At 39.8% G+C, this 16,822-nt stretch overlaps 1 protein-coding gene across 1 annotated transcript in view; it reads right to left on the reverse strand.

Annotated features, from left to right (window-relative positions):
* SEMA6D (semaphorin 6D) overlaps positions 1-16,822 on the reverse strand; it is a 643,846-nt gene that overhangs the window by 322,973 nt on the left and 304,051 nt on the right. The window contains exon 3 of the mRNA XM_027554088.1: positions 5,631-5,702. The gene's annotated coding sequence lies outside the window, so the exon portion shown is untranslated. The remainder of the gene's footprint in view (positions 1-5,630; positions 5,703-16,822) is intronic.

Consider the following 16,822-nt stretch of genomic DNA (forward strand, 5'->3'; position numbering starts at 1 on the left):
GGAAATACCACTTCACACCTGTTAATCTTGACCCAGCAATCCCACATCCAGGTGTACAACCAAAAGAATAGAAACCAAAGCCTTCAAAAGATACTTCCACTCCCATGCTCATTTCAGCATTATTTACAATAACCCAGATACAGGAACAACCTAAATGTTCATCAAGAGACGAATGGATATAGAAAATGTGGTATATTCATAAGTGGAATATTATTCAGCCCTTTTAAAAGACCCTTAAAAATTCTTCCATCCACCACTTGCAACAATGTGAATGGACCTGCAAGAGATTATGCTAAGTGGAATAAGCCAGTAGCACATTGCATAGATACTGAAAGGTTTTAATAAAGCTAATACCTACTATAGTAATGTTGCATACATGAGCATTTCATTGAGGTCACACAAATCCCTTTAAGAAGAATCATATATATATATTTTTTGAGGCTAATTACTTTATAATATTGCATTGGTTTTGTCATACATTGACATGAATCTGCCACGGGTGTACATGTGTTCCCCATCTTAAACCCCCCACCCACCTCCCTCCCCATCCCATCACTCTGGGTCATCCCAGTGCACCAGCCCTGAGCACCCTGTCTCATGCATCGAACCTGGACTGGTGATCTGTTTCACATATGATAATATACGTGTTTCAATTTTATTCTCCCAAACCATCCCACCCTCGCCCTCTCCCACAGAGTCCAAAAGACTTGCAATATATATATATATATACACACACACACACTCATAAGCTGAAGACTTAATGCCATGTATCCTTTGATACATACTATTAGGTTGTTGCTATTTAGCACTGTCTGACTCTTTGGAGACTTCATGGATTGTAGCCCACCAGGCTCTTCTGTCCAAGGGATTTTCAAGGCAAGAACATTGGAGTGGGTTGCCATTTCGTTCTCCAACAATTAGGTTAGGGATGCACAAAAATAAAAGTGTTTTTAGTTTATGTTTATGGTAATTTCATGGGAAAATAGAAAAGATCCCCAATGTATTGAGCAAACATTCCACAACTCATTAGTCCATTTACTCCTCAATCCACTTCTCTAAACTGAAAGGAGAGAGGCTTCTGGCTGAGAGATTCTGACCCCAGTGGCGACAGCGAGGGTCTGCCTTCCTCTGGCCTCAGCTGTAAGCCTGTCTCAGGCAGCCCTCGGGCTTCTTCCAGAGTCAGTTCCTTCCACAAGCCCACAAACAAGGCGACAAGCCGACAGGAACTAAGCCAGGATTCTTGGCCTCCTATTCTCCCTTATATGCCAGGGAGAAAGGAGGCCACCTTCCAATATGCAGCCAGCTAGGAATTCAGCCTCCTCCTCCTCCCTTTCCTTTACCCTCGCCAGACAGCCCTGTGGACAGCCTTCTCAGGCTTCCGGCTCTCCTGGCCAGCTGGGAAAGGAACGGCCTTTCCAGACCCCTGTGAGCTTGCCAATAAACCCTTCTTTTTTCTCAAGCGCCAGAATTGGGAGATTACAAAGCCACTGTCACAAAATGGTCACTAATAGAGGCTTTAAGAGACCAAGGGGAAGAAAGAATTTCTGGGTCAAAGGAAAAGAAAGACTATGGCAAGTTTCTAGCAGTGTAGTCATGGTTTGCTATAGTTTGCTGATAATCAGAGAAAACCTTTTCCTTCCAAGGGACCCCAGGCAGGCTGGAAGATGTATTTCTGAAATCTGTTCAAAGCCACATTTCATTAGTTTTATTTTATGAGAAGCTTTCTGTTTGCACATTAACCCCAATTCTCTAAGACATGAAAAATTTGATACTTCATGAAGATACATAGACATTGGTATGAGATATCTGTTTCAGACGTAGACTTCCTGGGGACTGGGTGAGAAAGCAGCTAGTGACACCCATTCCTGCAGACTGCATTCCCATATGCCCATGGACTCCAGCATGATTACTGAATTGAGTCTGTGGTGCAGATCTCCTCCAAGGTTAGTCTTAGTGTCTCTTGGCCCAGAAACTTGCCTGGCTCAGTCATAGACCTCTCTCATGTGGTACTGATTCTCTGACTTGGCCAGGTATTATCCAGGATCCACTGGGCTCCAAAAATCATAAATCTGTTCCAGGGCCAGTTTTGGATTGGCACCAAAGCTACCTTTGAAGCAGCCAACGAGAAAGGTCCAGTCTGTGTGGCCAGTGGGAGGCCACCATACCAAGACTGACTGGCTACTCTCCTCTACTAACCATGTCCCCCATTTTCAAGGCCATCAACAGTATTAGCAAAATACTTTTTCTTAAACTGGCCTAAGAGAAGAGGTATTGTCTGCATCCATTTTTTCCTAGGGAGTTCCCATGATTCTTAAGGGGACAGAGCACTGTCAAACTCCATTTATTTACAGTTTCTAACACTAGGTCCTAGATAAGGCAAAAATGTCCTCTGAAGCTCTTCCTCCAGAAATATGGATCTCTTAGTAGTCTATGACTGCATAACTATTGGTAACCAGGCAGTAGTTCTTGACAAAGCAAAAGTACACATAATCTTAAAAATGAATAACCTTCTAACACGGACTGCAGAAACCATTTTTAATCATCAAATCAACATTTTTCAGCATCAAGTTAAAATCCAGTTCTTATCCAGCACTATTTTGCATATATATATAGTGGCTTAGTCACTAAGTCGTGTCCAACTCTTGTGACCCCATGAACTGCAGCCTGCCAGACTCCTCTGTCCATGGGATTCTTCAGGCAAGAATACTGGACTGGGTTGTCATTTCCTTCTCCAGGCAATCTTCCCAACCTAGGAATCAAACCTGCATCTCCTGCATTGCAGGCGGGTTCTTTACCCAACTGAGTTGCAAGGAAAGGTGTTATATGTTTCTCTCTCTCTCTCTCTCTATATATATATATATATACACACACATACACACACATATATATACATATATATACATATATATATGTGTGTATCTTATGAGATATATATACATATATCTCATTCAATCTGTAATAAAACTTAATTTTATTGGTGTTACTCATATTTTTTAGATGAGGAAGCTGAAGCTCAAGGAGAAGTCAAATAATAAGATCAGTGTCACATAGATTATAAAAGATGCAGGCAAGATTTGACTGTGGGTATCTTTAGTCAGCAAGCTCCTTTTCTTCTAGGATTCACATTCCTCCAATATTGTCCTGGAGCCACTTTGGACAGAGCAGGAGTGCATGATTGGGAAGCCGGTAAGACTCTCATCAAGTGTTCTCATTATTTCTTCCAAATGTATTTTACCTGCTTTGCATATTGGGTTTTCATGAAAGATTTTCCTTGAAGATAAGAAAAGTTGGACCATAGAACAATACACCACTTGTCCTCCTGTTTCCAGCTTCCTGCTTAGGAAAAACTAATAGCTAGCAGAGCAACATATGATTGCCGAGGTATTTTCTAAGGATAAGGTTTCTGAGGGATCCCATGGCACGTTAATCGATGACCATGCTAACTTACTAGACAATCAGTGATGATACCCCATACTCCCCTGTGGCCCAAATTTTGTCTCATAGATCAAAATTTTAATTAAGGAAAATAAGAATGACTGGATTTCAGACTCTTAATGTGTTTTATATTTCATAGAAAATATTAAATTTCCCCAGCTCTTATGAGGAAAGGATAGGCTAGTGATAATCAGGACACATGATTTCTAAACCTAATACTGCCACTAGTTAACTAAATGACCCTGGGTAAGACATGGCATTTCCTGGGCTGTGATTTTTTAAAATGATATACATATTTAACATTTTCTGATTTCTCTGTACAATATCAAAATGCACAGGCTATTAGAACCCACTCTAGTGTCTAGTCTAGTGGCACTTTGGCCTCTTAAAGGAAGGAAGAGGCAATGCCAAGGTATATGGCCTCAGAGTTGAGCTGTCAAGTGGTTTTCATCAATGATAATTGTCTTCTGGCTTCTTGCTGATTTCAGTTAGCCCTGCTTCCCAATGACAAGACATGTTTATCCTCTTCTCTTTTCTTATCTCTTCTCTATTCTTCTCTCTCTTTCTCTTTATTCATGTGTGAGAGAGAGAGATAGAGAGAGAGAGACAGACAGTTCAGCATAACTCTGATCATCTGAGGTTGGTATATTTCTGGAACTATCTCCCCTTTTCCTGATTTCTCAACCTCAGATATAACTATCATGATTTTCCTTATCAGCTATGCTGAGCACCTTTTTTCAGAGAGGCACTCTCAGATGAAAACAAAGGACAAAATCAAAAGCTACTTACCTTGGTAATCTAGCTCCCCCCACCAAGTCCAGCCCCTCAATCCGGCCCCCAAACCAAGTAACCTGGGCCTGTCTTCCAGGCTTCTCTCTACTGCCATCTCATGGTGAGGCAGCCTTTTTCTGAGAATTAACTTTTACTTTGGTACAGGGCCTCACTGACAAAGTAGACATAAAAATTATAGGGTCCTGTCCACCAGAGCAGCAGTCTTTATAACAGATTGCATAGGACATGAAGATTAGGACATCCAGAGAATGACTGGATAGACTGTAGTTTAAGCAAAGAGTATATCAGCACTTAATTCAAGAAATAAGAAAAAAGTTCCTTAGGAGAGAGAGGAATCCTGAATGTTCTGAATTCCACCTTTTTTTCCCCCATATAGAGGTGGAAACTTTAAAATACTAGAATCATGGAGACCCATTTATGGGACTAAAAGACTTAAAACTGCACTGAGTCAGCAATGATTTCAACACCATCACTGTAGCAGTCTATCAGTATGTTCAGTCACCATGATGCTCACTCACTCAGTCACCCTATAACACTGTCACTGTTTGAATAGAACCGCTTGATGCCCTGATATTCAGGAGACAAAATGGTCTCATGTCCCAGCCAATTAACTGTCTTTCTTTGGTACTTGATTTCTTCTTCTTGTGTCACTAGATCATAATCATGAGTATTTCCCTCTATCGAAAGTGTTAGCTGCTCAGTTGTGTCCAATTTTTTGCAATGCTATGGACTGTAGCCCACCAGGCTCCTCTATCCATGGGATTTTCCAGGCCAGAATACTGTAGCGGGTTGCCGTTTCCTACCCCAGGGGATCTTCCCAACCCAGGGATCAAACCCATGTCTCTTGCATCTCCTGCGTTGGCAGGTGGATTCTTTACCACTAGCACCCCCTGGGAAGCCATTTCCCTCTATGCACACCACACAACTTGCTCTGCTCCATCAACTGCCTGCCAGACATGGCTGTTACAGTATATACATTTAGCTGCGAAAACAGTACACTTGACATTGATTTAAATTTGGAAACACCCCTGTAAAGCATGTTTAGCTTATGGCATGCAGTAAACAGACCTAGATTATTATTCAAATGTTGTGCTTTGAAGCAGTGCCTCTATTATTTATCCTTATTCTCCTCCATTTGTGTTTTTCCTAAATTGGCAATGCAGGTTTAAAAAATCATGATAAAACTTGAATTTTGATCTATACTGTATCCAGGATTCAATCTAAAGAGCTAATCCAAGCTGAACACTGTAGTTAATGCTAGTTGAGTGCTAATGTTGAGGCACAAATCCAGACTAGATGACAGATATTTCCCTAAGAAGAATGAAACTTCCATGTTCAAACTCAAATCAAGTAGTAGTATACACATGTGGAAGAGACAAAATTGCAAAAGACCCATGTCTTACTGTAAGGAGTCTTGGTCTTCTTCAGGATTCCAGGCTCTCAATTAGTGGCCAAGAGATCCAGGGCTCTGCATTCTATAGGAAATTAAAGAAAACAAACAAAAAGACATTGAAATACCTACAAATGCAGTGGAAATGTATTGCCTAAAGTTTACTCAAGAAACAGAAAATAAATTGGAACTAAGTTCATAATCCTAGTTTATCTAAGCAATTTAAGGGCTTCAACCAAAAATATTTCTCCACACAGAATCAATATGTGGGCTGAGAGCCTTGTACTGGACCTTAGAAGGGATGCAACATGGTTACTATAGGAAATATGACTGTTTTAGGTAGAACGCAGACATGGGTGAGGTGACATGAGGGCACATATGACACTGTTAATTTCTTTTCAGTTGTTCTGGTGAGCTTAAGGAAAAAGTCTTATTTTGATTAAAGTATGTCTCTAACTTTGCCAATCTCTCTTTTAACGAACATAGGTCTTGGCAGATCACAGGATTCAACCAGTTCTTATTAATCATGTTTGTTTCCACTGCATTTCTATTTCTCACAAACCGTAGGAGTTTTCTTTTATCTACTTATGGTAGAGATAAAGTGTTTCCTTTTAAAATGATTTTAAATTTAAGACTGAGTCAATTTTTAAAAAAATTTAAGTAAACAAGATTACTTTTGATATACCAAGAGAGGAAAAATGATGACGGTAATAAGGAGGTGACCGTACTGTGCTTAGTTGTGTCTGATTCTTTGCGACTGCATGGACTGTAGCCCACCAGGCTCCTCTGTTCCTTGGGATTCTCCTGGCAAAAATACTGGCGTGGGTTGCCATGCCCTCCTTCAGGGGATCTTCCCAACCCAGGGATCGAACACAGGTCTTCCACACTGCCGGCAGATTCTTTACTGGTGTGGGTAGCCTAACCCTTCTCCAGGGGATTTTCCTGACCCAGGAACTGAACTGGGGTCTCCTGAGTTACAGGCGGATTCTATACCAGCTTAGCTCCCAAGGAAGCCTCATATATGTGTATAGGTATACATATATATCTGCATATAGTATCACATTATTTAAATTAGAAAGGAGGTTGAAATTTCTGATTTCCTTGTCTGTGTTTTATTTCCAACTAGAAGGCAGTCAGGTATAATGTAGCAAGTGACAAACAGTGGCACAAGCCTGTTATTTAATGACATGTATACAAGCCTATGCTTCACCAAGCACTGTTATGTTAACTGTGTAATCTGAATCTCAAAACAGCCCAGTCAATGTTATCATTTCCCACACTATAGATGAGAGAGAAAACTAAGGCCCACAGATGGGGTTCAAATCTGTCTTCTACTTGCCACTCTAGCAGGCACATCTGCTAAATGGCCCCAATGCTGCTAGGTTAGGTTCTACAGAAACCCATGATGATTTAAAAAAAAAAAAAAAATTACACCAAATTTCCCTTAGCATCGTTAGAGAAAGCAAAGGGTCAAAATCCTTATTCCAAGCAAAATGTCATGTTGTATAAAAGGGATGTGATAAGATAGACAAACCATCCCACTCCCATTTCCCACCTATCTAGATGGACTCTAAATTAGTTTATCCCTACTTAAATATCATTTTTAATTCCGCCATCCCTTCCTTTGCTTCTAAATCTACCGTTTAGCTAACATGTTCAAGTTGCTTTTTCCTTCAAATTTGCCAGCCTTCTTGCATTTCCAGCCTTCACACATTTAATGAGAATACACTGGGGATACAAGGCCTTGAGTCAACTCACCTTCTCTAGGTTGCATTTTCCAGCAAGCATTAGCATAAATACCAGTATGTTTATACCATAATTACTTTAATTCCCTTGGCCCCAGCAGACCTGGAGTATGTCAATCCACAACAATTTCAGGGGTAAGGGATGATTACTGGTCCATGAAACATAAATTACAATAAATGCTTGGAAATTTGGCACACAACTTCTAAAAGGATCCCAGTAGGATCAGTAGGGCACAAGGCTTTTTCCCTCATGTGACTGATTTTCTAGGTCTTCAGGCTTTCTTTTTTTAAACAACAATCAAAATTCTTTCTTTGAATTTTCTCCATGAAAATTACAAATATGAACACTTTGGCATCTTCAAAGTATGCCAAAAGAAAAACCTATCAGGAAAGTATGTTTCTTTCTGGAGAAAACCACTAAGTAAATATCCCTGTAAAACTGGCAAGAGTCCTCCCTGGATTTATAACATAAAGTTAGGGACCTTTCTCTTTCATAGGCTATAAAAGAGCTTAGCACCACTAGCAATGTTGCAAAGTGAGTGTCTAAGAAATAAGAACTTTAAATGGCATGTGGACAATTGTTTACACACATATGAATGTACAGAGGTCTATGCTTAGGGGCTTATTATTAATAACCAGACAATTAAGAGTGGTGGAGGTTGAAGTTAAAGGCACAATTTAAGTGATTATAGCGTTATGAGGGATATTTCTATTTTTTATACAATAAAGATCCATATATCACTAGTCAAAGAATGTTTATTGATTATCTAACATGTGCAGAGCACTGGGGGTATAGGACAGAAGAAGTTCTTGTGTTTATTGAGAACCTACCATATCCCAGATGCTGTGCAGCAGAATTTCTTGTATATATGTGAGCAATGAGGGTTGTGGGGTAGGACAAAGAGGAAGTGTAGGAGAAGAGGAGGGGGGATTTCTAGTTTGAGTCTCAGTGTTATTCATCAGTGGGATTCTGTGGAACTTTTTTTCTATTTACACAAGAGACTTCAAAACTTAAGTCGAGTACTAATTCAGACAAACATTCTTGGTCCACAACAAGACTTCATTTATCAGTGGGGTAGGGCAACCCATGGGACTGTCACTTGGGTTTATGTCCTGACCTAACTGTGCATGGACCCATGTATATGGCACTTGTCTATTAATTAAATTTGGGGGAGAGAGAAGTGAGTTTCCATTTTGGCAAGGGTGCAGGTGGTTTGTGGAGATGTAGTACTGCAAAGGATATATGCTATAACTTGGGCATCTTGAGAGCTTACCATGGCAGCATACCAGCAGCTCCTCAAACCAATAATCTCAGAGAAGTGAAAATCAGACATGGCCATGGGATACACTGCAGGTGTATCTGGGGTGTATCAGGAAGCTTGCCCTTGGCGTGAACCTGAGCATTAGTACTAGTTAGTGATTTGATACGATGCAGAGAACACAGGAGGAGAAGGCAATGGCACCCCACTCCAGTACTCTTGCTTGGAAAATCCCGTGGATGGAGGAGCCTGAAAGGCTGCAGTCCATGGGGTCACAAAGAGTTGGACATGACTGAGCGACTTCACTTTCACTTTTCACTTTCATGCATTGGAGAAGGAAATGGCAACCCACTCCAGTGTTCTTGCCTGGAGAACCCCAGGGACGGGGGAAGGCTGGTGGGCTGCCATCTATGGGGTCACACAGAGTCGGACACAACTGAAGCGACTTAGCAGCAGCAGCAGAGAACACAGGTATCATCAAAAGCATCTGAAGCAGAATGCATGGATTGCCATGCCCTCCTCCAGGGGATCTTCTAGACCCAGTCATATAATATTATGAATACATTTCTTAATAAGAGCAAATAAGACACCTATTAATGATAATCCACTCCAGTATTCTTGCCTGGAGAATCCCGTGGACAGAGGAGTCTGGCAGGCTGCAGTCCATGGGGTCGCAGAGAGTCAGACACGACTGAGTGACTGAGCATGCATGCATACAAGACACCTCTAAGGACACTATGCTACAGGGGCTGAATTTATTAGAACAGCAGTGAATGGTCCATCCACATTAATACTTTTTATTATTTACTATTTCTGTGAATCTGGAAAACATGTTTTAGACAGAAAATATATTTAATAGTCATGACAATGAAAGCTCATGGACCTCATTTTATTGATGAAGAACTATAACCCTCCAAAATAAAATCTCTTGTTAGGGCACCGTATAAGTTGAATGGCTTCCCTGGTGGCTCAGATGATAAAGAATCTGCCTGCAAGGCAGGAGATCCGGATTTAATTCCTGGGTTGAGAGGATCCCTTGGAGAAGGAAATTGCAATCCACTCCAGTATTGTTGCCTGGAGAATTCCACAGACAGAGGAGCCTGGCAGGCTACAGTCCATGGGGTCATGAAGAGTTGGATAGGACTGAGGAACTAACACTCTCACTCCTTTTATTCATAGGTTGAAATATGCCCCCTAAAATGATACATCCATGCCCTAACCATAGAATCTGTGAATATTAACTTATATGGCAAAAGATATGATTAAGTTTAGGATATTGAGAGGAGGAGTTTATTTTGGATTATCTAAGTGGGCCCTAAAGACAACCACATTGTACCCTTATAAGAGAGAGGCAGAGGGAACTTTGGGATGGACACACAGAGAAGACGTACGGAAGAGAAGGAGGCAATGTGACCACAGAAGAGAGGATTGGAGTGATGCAGTCACAAGCCTGGAATCACCAGAAGCTGGATGAGGCAAGGAACAGATTCTTCCTAAAACCTTCATGGCTTGGCTGACACCTTGATTTCAGACTTTCAGCCTCCACTATGACAGAATACATTTTTGTTTTAAACCACCCAGTCTATGATAACTTGCTTTAAAAACTACAGGAAAAAATACAAGTTACACAATTAACTAGCAAGAGGAAGAGAGATGTTTCAAATCAAAGTTTGTCTGACTTTAAAATCTGTCTCTCTGGGCCCACTGGGATGCCTCCCATATGCCATCGACATATGTTGTGGCCATACAGCTCTTGGGTCTTTCAAGATACCTTCTTACCATCTACTTTAGCTAAAACCACTAAACCACTTTATATTTGGAAATCAGTAAAAATTGCTATATATGTTATGATTTAAACAAAATGTAAAGGCTTCAAAGTTGAGTCAAGAGAACTTGTTATGATCAAGAAAAAGTATATGACAGAGAAGATTTTGAGTTATGAGAAAAATGATACACACAATTGGATAATTGTGAAGGACCAGGTAGAGCATTGCAGGGCCTCTGAAGGACAGTTTGAATAGTATTTCAAGGGGAAAATTACAAGCCCCATTCAGAGCACACTGTGTCAGCCAGCTTGCAATTGGAAGTCTTGTACTAAAATGAAAACCTAATTAGATTTAGATCCTGGTTGTTTCTGTTATCACTACAGTGGATTGTTACTATCCCTTCTGGAATCTGAGGTATTCTTATTTACTTACTGAAGATCCTTCTCTTAAAAAAATCTTTTCTACATCCAAGGTCATTTACTGAATCAATTTTGTATCTGCATCCTTCATGGTCAGGCATTTTCTTTCTGTCCATGAGCCTCTTTCAATGCCATCTGTTTTGCTAAGGGATTTAGTGAATTACAAACCAGGCCAGCGACATACAGGGACACAAATACTGGGTTCTTAAAAAACAAGTTTTCGCTTTACTTCAGCACTTCACCCTCTCCACTGAGGGTGAATTAAGTCATCTTCATGAGAGACAGTGAATGAATGAAGTTGCTCAGTCGTGTCCGACTCTTTGCGACCCTAGGCTCCTCAGTCCATGGGATTCTCCAGGCAAGAGTACTGGAGTGGGTTGCCATTTCCTTCTCCAGGGGATCTTCCTGACCCAGGGATCGAACCCAGGTCTCCCGCATTCCAAGCAGACGCTCTAACCTCTGAGCCACCAAGGAAGCCCTTGGTGAGAGATAAAATTACCTATATTCCTGCCTAAACTTAATAACAAAGAAGAAGAAGAAAGCCTTTTATCTGTTCATTGTAAACAGAGTAATTACAATTTGCTATGGCTCACAGACGCAGGAACAAACAACAACAAACCACCACATTTAATGTGTTTTTCATTTTCTCTGAGAACCTGAACAACTTGATAGTCTTAACTCTAGCTCATTACAGCTAACATTTTAATCTCTCATGGCAGAGAAGCAAGAAATAAGCTTATGTCCAGGTAATAACAGCATCACTAAGATCAATACTCAGAGATACTGTAGGAAATAGGTTCACTCTTTGCAAAAACACTATACGTTTCCCACTTGAGAAGATCAAAGCTGAGATGGGGCATTTGGGGTCTGGCTTTCACCTTCTAGAGTCATTGGTCAGGCGACATACAATAGAGCTTTCCTGCTACATAAGGCACAGTACTGGGGAATAAAAAAGGTTTAAATGTGTCACCTCTGCCCCAAAATTCTAGTTGGGTAGATAAGAAATGATGTCTTATTATTTTAATAGCCCCAAACAATTGAAACAAAAAGAACCTCAAATAAGAGTTCAAGACAACCAAAATAGCACAAGACAGGACATGTTTAATTATCAATAATTGCTACAGGATGTCAGAAAAAATGGAGAGAATATATCATTCTGGAGTGGTCTGGATGTCAGTACCAAGACTGGAAATGAATTACGCTAGATGGATGTAAAAAGCCAAAAACAATCAATATCTAGAATCACCAAATGATACCCTCATGAATATTCAGTATTCTCTGGTAACGCACAAGGATGGCCTTTCTCATGCAGCTGGATCAAATCTGCTATACTGACTTGAACCAGTGCACATTTATAGCCTGTTCCTTCCAACACAGTATAAATGTCAGTATGGAAACAGCAACATATATTTTCTCCACATATTATACAAATGTGTCATGCATGTGGAAGTTCTAATCTTATGGATCTTATCCCTTTGGGACTAGTTGTGTGTTTATATTGACCTTAGTTCATCCTTCTTAAATTAACAAAGAAGGACCAGATTTTCCATTCCAAATAGAATGAGTCATCTAAGTACAAGAAGCAGTGAAATTTCCAAGAAGAAGCCTCTTCCTAATATCCTGTACACCTCACATTATCAAGAAGAATTTACTTAGAGAGTAATAGAAGTATTACTACTACAAGTTGTAATGATGGAAACTTGGCCCCATGCCATCTATTATATTTTCATAGGATTATTAAATCTGACAGACAAATCTCAGATTCTTGTTCTACCAGATTCAATTTAACCACTGATCTGCTAAATATTACAGAATGCCTTCTTTATACTAAATAATGTTTCAGGTATTGCAGATATAATGGTGGTGGTAGGGAAGGTATAAGGTGTGTGTGTTCATAGAGTTTATGTTCACGTGTGTGTGTATGTTATTGTGTTGGGGAGAGACAGACAACAAACACACAGTACAGTGACTAAAGGCAATTCAGATTGTGAAGCATCTGCTATATGGAAATAATAATGATGTGATGAGATGGAGAGGGACTGCTGGGGATGACAGAAGTGGGCATGCAATTACTTTAGATGGTGTAGTCACCCAAGGTCTCTTGGAGGAAATCACATTCTAATAACTGGATGAAGGTAGTGATACAAAGATCGAGGGAAGAGTGGTACAGGCAGAGAAAAGAGCAAGTACAAAGGCCCTAGGATGGAACTGAGCTTGTTCAAGGATAAGCAGGAAGGTCAGTACCACTGAAGCAGGATGACAGACAGAAGTGTTGAGAAGATGCAGGAAAAGGAAGGCAGGACTTAGATCATTTGGGGCCTTGTGGGCCATGGAAAGGATTCAGTATGCCTGCTTAGGGACAAATATTAACAGTAATTTCCTAAGATCCAGGCAAATTTAGTTGAATTAATTTCTAAGTTATTATAAATGCTCTTACATACTAAAATACTCACTGATAAGAAACATTTTAAATTTTAGATACTTATTTGAATATTTACTAAAAATATAATGTTTACCAAAATGGAGATTTGCTGTTTTCATAGTTTGATGATCCTATTTCAAGTTACATAATAATTAAGAGATTTTTTTTAAAATTTTAAATTGGAGGATAATTGCTTTACAATGTTGTGTTGGTTTCTGCCATACATACAACATGGATTGGCCATAAGTATACATATGTCTCTTCCCTCTTGACCCTCCCTTCCACATCCACCCTATACCACCCCTCTCAGTTGTCACAGAGCACCAGACTGGGCTCCCTGTGTTATACAGCAAGTTCCCAGTAACTAGCTATTTTACATGATATATGTCAATGCTACTTTCTCAATTCGTCCTATCCTCAGCTTCCCCCCATGTCCACAAGTCTGTTCCCTACATCTGTATCTCCATTCCTGCCCTCCAAATAGGTTCATCAGTAACCATTTTTATAAATTACGTATATATGCATTATTATACAATATTTTTTCTCTTTCTGACTTACTTCACTGTGTATAACAGGCTCTAGGTTCATTCACCTCAGTAGAACTGACTCATATTCATTCCTTTTTATGATTGAGTAATATTCCATTGGTTTCCCAGGTATCTCAGTGGTAAAGAACCTGCTGGCCAATGCTGGAGATGTGGGTTTGATTCCTGGGTTGGGAAGATCCCCTGGAGAAGGGAATGGTGATCCACTCCAGTATGCTGCTGCTGCTTCTGCTAAGTCGCTTCAGTTGTGTCTGACTCTGTGTGACCCCATAGACGGCAGCCCACCAGGCTCCCCTGTCCCTGGGATTCTCCAGGCAAGAACACTGGAGTGGGTTGCCATTTCCTTCTCCAGTATACTTGCCTGGAAAACTCCATGGGCAGAGGAGCCTCACAGGCCCCAGTCACACAGACTTGGACATGACTGTGGAACTAAGCACACACACATACAATATTACATTGTATATATGTACCGCAACTTCTTTATCCATTCATCTGTCAATGAACATGTAGGTGCTTTCACAGCCAAGCTATTGTAGGTAGTGCTACAGTGAACACTGGGGTACATGTGTTTCTTTCAATTATGGTTTTCTTAGGGTATATGCAATATAATTGCTGGGTCATATGGTAGTTTTATTCTCAGTTTTTTAAAGAAATCTTCACACTGTTCTCCATAGTGGCTGCATCAATTTACATTCTCACCAACAGTACAAGAGGGTTCCCTTTTCTCCACACCCTCTCCAGCATTTATTGTTTGCAGATTTTTTTGATGATGGCCATTCTGACTGGTTTGAAGTGGTACCTCATTGTAGTTTTGATTTGTAGTTCTCTAAAAATAAGCAATGTTGAACGTTTTTTCATGTGTTTGTTGGTCATCTGTAAGTCTTCTTTGGAGAAATAAAAATTATGGGATTTTTTTAGTACATTTCAATATTCCCCATCCCTGTCTCACAATATTATCTACACAAAAGGCAGGACTCAGAGAAACAAAGCCCAAAATCATGTAACACTAACAAATCACCTGTTTTCAGTTGTCTTTACTCCTGCTTATATTCTGTCCTCAAGCATATGCTATCATGATGTAGCTTTAATCATAACAGGTATATGATTTTTCTCCAATGCTTTCAAAGCACATTTTGAGTAGGGTACTTATTATTTTGCAAGATTTGGACACTGGCAAGAAGATTTCTCAGCAACTCTAAATAAGCCTGGCTAACTGAACTTCATTGATCACTCCTTGCAATGATTTTCCCCTCTCTTTGACTCAGATCGTCACTTCTTATCAAAATTGCTCTTTCAGGGTAAAAAAGGACTTGAGAAGAAAAGTAATTTCTGATAAGCAGTAATGAGACTGACTTCTTACTAGGATCCCTGGGTATAAAAATTAGATTCTAAGTAATTTCTAAATAATTTCTGAGAATTCACAAGAGGAGAATTCCTCCTCTTAGCTGAGTGTCATTTGTTTGCAAATGAGAAGACACAGCTGTGGGATGGCTAATTAGGAAGACTTGAACCTTACCTAACTATGTTTTAACAAAACCTAGAAAAAAGACATTTTTCTTCGTCTCTGTGTCAGATTTTTAAACTCTCTCTGACTTGGGGATTTGAATATAGGGATCTAAAGAGTTTAAAAGGTCAATGGAGGAGCTAGTGAATTTGATTTTTAGTACTGAATTTTATTTCATAAATTCATGTGTTATTTAGAAACCTGAAGCAGAAGGACCAAATATAGTATATTCTCTACTACTCCACATGTCCCTCCAGACAGTTATCTCTGGTACTGTCAGAAAGACAAAACCTTCTTCAAAAGAATTTAAGAGAGTTTTTCTCCATTGTTAATAAAATCTAGTGTTGGTTTAAATAAAAGGCTGCAGGAAAAAGTAAGAAAATGTATAATTTGTCTTGTGGTTATTTTACAAGTTTTAATTTCTCTTTCAGGTATTACAGGCATCTCAAACTTGGTACAGTCAATACATAAATCTTGATTCCCACACTCAGCATCCCATTTATTACCCCATGATCTTCAGTTTAGTATGTCACCATGTACCCAGTGCCAAATCAAGCTAGGTCATTCTTCATTCTCTTCTTTCTCAGACCCTCCTATAACTCCATCCACATACAATTCATCTGCAAGTTCTAGTAATTCAGTCCAAAACCTGTATTACAGGGCTGCAATCAAGGAGTTGCTGGGTTATGTTCTTATTTGGGGGCTCAACTGAAACAAATCTGACTTCAAGTTTATTCAGGTTATTGGCAGAATTAATTTCCTTACAGCTGTTTGACTGAGGGAACTGGATTTTTGCTGGAAGTTGGCTAAAGACTGCTCTCAGGTCACTGTGGCCACCAGAAATTCCTAGAGGCTGTCTATATGTCATTTCCATATGGGTTTCTCCGAATTATCCACTTACTCCATCAAGCCTATGGTGAGTCTCTGGCTTGAGTCTGATAAGACAGAGTTTTATATATTGCAACACTATGATAAGCATTGGACCCTATCTCTTTGTCATATGGCATAGCCTACTTACAGGACTGACAAACCATCACCTTTACCGTATTTAACTGATTAGAAACAAGTCACAGGTTCCACCTACACTCAAGGGGTGGAGATTACACAAAGTCTTGAACACAAGAAGGTAGGAATTATTGGGGCTGACTTTAAGGTCTTCCTGTCAGATTATAACTGACATTATTTATTACAGTTTTAAAATAGTATTCTTGGCTCATATTCTTACTGTTTCCTTTCTTTTGCTTGCTTTGGCTTAAATTGCTTGTGTCCCTCCTAGTTTCTTTAGGTGAAAGCTTAGGCCATTTATTTGAGACCATTAGTCTTCCTTAATAAAGGGGGTTATTGCTATAAATTGACCTCTAATTACTGTGATAGCAGCATTTTACAGATTTTTATTTATCATGTTTTTCTTTTCATTCCGTTCAAAAACATCCTGATTTCCATTTTGATCTCTTCTTTGATGCACAAGTTAACTAGCAGTGTGCCAGTTAATTCCCAAATACTTGGGGATTTTCCAGTTACTTTTCTGTTACTGATTTCTAAGTT

The sequence above is a fragment of the Bos indicus x Bos taurus genome, chromosome 10 (genome assembly GCF_003369695.1).
Source record: "Bos indicus x Bos taurus breed Angus x Brahman F1 hybrid chromosome 10, Bos_hybrid_MaternalHap_v2.0, whole genome shotgun sequence".
In the NCBI taxonomy this organism is placed as follows: Eukaryota; Metazoa; Chordata; class Mammalia; order Artiodactyla; family Bovidae; genus Bos; species Bos indicus x Bos taurus.